Raw genomic sequence first — 5,000 nt, 5'->3', positions numbered from 1 at the left:
CGGCGCTGTGGGCGGGGCCGCGCGCGGCGCCGGCGCTGGGCGGGGCCGCGCGCGGCGCCGGCGCTGTGGGCGGGGCTCGCGCGGGCGCCGGCGCTCTGGGCGGGGCCGCGCGCGGGCGCCGGCGCTGTGGGCGGCATCGCGCGCGGCGCGGGCGCTGTGGGCGGGGCCGCGCGCGGGCGCCGGCGCTGTGGGCGGGCCGCGCGGGCGCCGGCGCTGTGGGCGGGCCGCGCGCGGGCGCGGGCGCTGTGGGCGGGGCCGCGCGCGGCGCCGGCGCTGTGGGCGGGCGCGCGCGGGCGCGGCGCTCTGGGCGGCATCGCGCGGGCGCGGGCGCTGTGGGCGGGGCCGCGAGCGGGCGCCGGCGCTCTGGGCGGGCCGCGCGCGGCGCCGGCGCTGTGGGCGGGCCGCGGCGCGGCGGCGCCGGGCGTGGCCGCGCGCGGGCGCCGGCGCTCTGGGCGGGGCCGCGCGCGGGCGCCGGCGCTGTGGGCGGGGCCGCGCGCGTGCGCCGGCGCTCTGGGCGGGGCCGCGAGCGGGCGCCGGCGCTGTGGGCGGGGCCGCGTGCGGGCGCCGGCGCTGTGGGCGGGGCCGCGCGCGTGCGCCGGCGCTCTGGGCGGGGGCTGGGCCGGGCATCCCCAGGCGCGCGCGCGCGCCCCCCTGCGCCCGGGCGCCCGTCGGCCCAAAGGCACCAAGGCACAGGCGCACAGGCAACAGGCACAGGCCACAGGCCCAGGTCCCAGGCCCAGGCGCGGCGCGGCGCGGTTGGGGCCCCATCGAGCCATCCTCGAGCCACCTTCGAGCCACCATCGAACCACCCCCGAGCCATTCTCTCTAGCCGGCCATGGCGCACATCCGGTGCGCCGCCAGCGCCCACCAACGGCGGCCACAGGGACGAGGGACGAGGGACGAGCGGGGGGGGTGGTCGACACCCTCTTCTCCCCAACTAACCGAAATAAAGATCCCCCCCCCTGCAACGCGTGGACCTAAAAGTGGGACTCGATCAGCCGTTTTTTTTTGGATCGCCGGAGCTCCGCCGTCCGGCGGCGGATCGCCTCCAAACTTTCAGAAAGGTGCATATTTTCAATGTAGAATCCAATGCAAGAAAAAACGCCCAGAAAAAATGAGTTTTGCTCGGAGATTGGCGGAGCACCCGTTTCGCCGCCGCTCGCCGCCGCACGAGCCCCCCCAAAGGCTTGGGGTGCGACAGAGATCTCCCAAACGGCTGAACGGAATGCGCTGAAATTTTCAGCAACGCCCATAGTTTTGACGTAGAATCCAATGCCACAAAAATCGCCCATAAAAAATGAGTTTTGCCCGGAGGTTGGCGGAGCACCTCTTTCGCCGCCGCACGAGCCCGCCCAAAGGCTTGTGGTGCAACGGCGATCTCCCAAACGGCTGAACAGGATGCGGTGAAAATTTGACAGCGTGTTCCTGCCGCCAAGAGTGACCTCTCAACAAAATTTCAGCCCAAACCCAGGCCTACAGCTCCGGGAAAATTGTTTTTAAGGTTTCGCTTCCAAAGGAACCCCCTTCGTCCGGCGTCAGTTGGGCGCCACATTTTGTGTGCGCGTCTGTGAGGTCATACTAGAGCGTCTCACAAAATTTCAGCTTAAACGGATGCGTACAGCTCCGGAAAATTTGTTCCCCATGTATTTTTCTCAAAGGACCCTCCCTCGTCCGGCGTCTGTTGGGCACCAAATTTTGTGTGCGGCTCTGTCACATGAAACTAGAGCGGCACACAAAATTTGAGCCCAAAACGATGCCTGGAGCATAGCTAACCAGGAGTCGAATTTTCACCTCTTTTTATACACCAAATTTGGGCATAATTTTTATTACATACAAATGGAGAAGAATACAACTTTTCAGCTCGAAACGAGCCTCCCCGCCGCGGGCGTTGTGCTGCTGCGGCCTCGGCCCGCGTGGGCCACCCCAGGAGCCACCTTGAGCCATCCGCCAGCCGCCGGGAGCCACCTTGAGCCATTCGCGACGAGGTCGATCGCGTCCCGGCACCCATCACGCTGGTCGGCCGTGGTCGCACGCGTTTCGCCATATGGGTCGGTCGCTCTGGTCGGTCAAACCGTCACACCCGCCCGCGACGCCCTCGGGTCCGCTTCGCCCGAGATGCCACTGAGCGATCAGATCGGTCCTTGTGCCCGCCACACTTGACCTTTGGGGCGGTCCGCCAGGTCAGGTCGGGTCCGTCCGCCGGTCGGGTCGGTTCGGCCAGCTCGGCCGGGTCGGGCCGGTCGGTCGTTCGTTCGGTCCGCCGCGTGTCAGGTCGGGTCGGGTCGGTCGTCGTTCGGTCGGCCGCCGTCAGGTCGGGTCGGGTCGGTCGGTCCGCCAGGTCGGCTCGGTTCGGTTCGGTCGAACACATCACAGCCGACCACGACATCTTTTGTGTCTGTTCGGTTCGAGACGTCACGCGGGGCGATCGCATCGGTCCCGTGTACCCGTCCCGTGACACGGCGGCTTCGGTCGGGTCGGGGCGGGGGGGGCCGGCACACAGGCCGGGTCGGTCGCACGGGTGGTACGGAACGGGTCGGGTCGTCCCCGCCTGTCATACGGGGATGTCACGTCGCGCGCTTTCTTGGCTCGAGACTCAATGGACCGCCCGGGTCGGTCCAATCCGTCGCACCCGACCGCGAGGTCCGTCGGGTCCGTTCGGTCCGAGACGTCGCACGGAGCAATCGTATCGGTCCCTTGTACCCGTCCCGTGACACCGCGGCTTCAGTTGGGTCGGGGAGGGTCGGGTCGGTTGGGTCGGGACGGATCCGGAACGGTCGGGTCAGGTCGGGTCGGGTCGCGTCGCACCGACGCATCGCACGGTACCTCGCATCGCATCCCTTGTGTACCTTTACATGGGCCGGAGACTCAATGCGGTCGCCGGGTCGGTCGAACCGTCACACCCGACCGCGAGGTCCGCCGGCTCCGCTTCAGTCTGAGAACTCACACGGAGCCATCGATCGTCCTGTACGCCTCGTGACACGGCTTCGGCCGGTCGGGTCGGGTCGGGGTGGGTCGGTCGGGACGGGTCGGGACGGGTCGGGTCCGGTCGGGTCGGGTCGGGTCGGGTCGGGTCGGGTCGGGTCGGGTCGGATCGGGTCGGGCCGGGCCGAGGCACCCCGCGTCGGGTCGGGTTCGGGTCGGGTCGGGTCCTGTCCGGTCGGGCCGGGCCGAGGCACCCCGGGTCGGGTCGGGTCGGGTGGGGTCGGGTCGGTCGGACCCGGCCGCACTCGCATCGCATCATTTGGTCGGGTTAGATCGCCCCATTGTGCGGGTCGGTCATATGGGTCCTCGTATCGCATCCCTTGTGCCCCTTCACATGGGTCGGATACTCAATGCGGGTCCTCGGCACGCCAAACCCGTCTCACCCGTCCGCGACGTCCGTCCGTCCGCTTCGTCCGAGACGGCACGCTGAGCGATCGATCGGTCCCGCTGCACCCGCCCCGTGATACGGCGGCCCGCCGGGTCGGGTCGCTCGGGCCCGCATACGGGCCGATTCGGTCTCACAAGTCTTACGGAAAGGTCGCGTCGGGCGGTTCGCCTTGGCCCCGCCTGTCATACGGGTCGGCCGCGTCGCGCGTTTCGCTCGGAGACTCAGTGTGGGCCTCTCGGGTCGGTCGAACCCGTCACACCCGACCGCCGGGTCCGCTCGGTCCGAGAGGCCGTGACGGAGGATCGTATGGGTCCCTTTGTACCCGCCCCATGACACGCCGGCCGGTCGGGACTTATCATACGGGCACCTTGCCTCGTGACGGTCTCACAAGTCTCACGGAAAGGTCACGGGTTGGGTCTGTTCGGCTGTACCGGTCAGATGGGTCGGTCACGCCGCGCGCGTTTCTCGGCTCGGATACTCGATGCGGGTCGATCGACGGTCAAACCCGTCACACCCGACCGCGAGGTACGCCGGGTCCGTTTGGTCCGAGACGCCACGCCGAGCGATCCTATCGGTCCCGCATACCCGCCCCGTGACACGGCGGTTTCGGTCGGGTCGGTCGTTGGGACCCGCACTCGGGTACCTCGCATCGGTTCGGTCTCACAAGTCTCACGGAAGGGTCACGTGGGTTGGGTCTGTTCGGCCGCACCCGTCGTACGGGCCGATCACATCGCACGTGTTTCGGCTCGGAGATTCATTGCGGGTCACTCGGGTCGGGTTGTTGGGACTCTTCATACGGGCACCTTGTATCGTATCAGTCTCCCAAGTCTCACGGAAGGGTCACGTGGGTTGGGTCTGTTAGGCCGCACCCGTCATACGGTTCGGTCAGGTCCGTCGGGTCGCTTTGACCCATTATACGGGAACCTTACATTCGTTCGGTCTCGCCCGTCTTACGTGTGGGTCAGGTGGGTCGGGTCAGGTTATCCCGTCCCCTCATACGGGTCCGTTGAGTCGGACGAGTTTCTCGGGTTTGATGACTTTATATGGCTCACTCAGGTCGGTCCAACCCATCACACCCGACCGCGATATCCGTCGGGTCCGCTCGGTCCGAGACGTCACACGGAGCGATCATATCGGTCCCGTGTACCTGTCCCGTGACACGGAGGCTCCGGTCGGGTTGGGTCGTTCGGGCCCGTCATACGGGTACCTCGCATCGCATCGTTTGGTCAGGTCCCATCGTCCCATCGTGCGGGTCGGTCATGTCGCACCTGTTTCCCGTCATATGGGTCGGAGACTCGATGCGGGTCGATCGGGTCGGTCAAACCCGTCACACCCGACCGCGAGGTCCGTCGGGTCCGCTCGGTCCGAGACGCCGCACGGAGCGATCCGATCGGTCCCTTGTACCCATCCCGTGACACGGCGGCTTCCGTCAAGTCGGGTCGTTGGGACCCGTCATACGGGTACCTCGCATCGGTTCGGTCTGACTCGTCTCACGGAAGGGTCGCGTGGGGTTGGGTCTGTTCTGCCCGGCCCCTCAGATGGGTCGGTCACGTCGCACGCCTTTCTCGGGTCGGATACTCAATGAGGGTCGCTCAGGTCGGTCAAATCCGTCACACCGACCGCGAGGTCC

The sequence above is a fragment of the Wolffia australiana genome, chromosome 14 (assembly GCF_029677425.1).
Source record: "Wolffia australiana isolate 7733 chromosome 14, ASM2967742v1".
Classification (NCBI taxonomy): Eukaryota; Viridiplantae; Streptophyta; class Magnoliopsida; order Alismatales; family Araceae; genus Wolffia; species Wolffia australiana.
Note: the sequence above shows the minus strand (reverse complement) of the source record.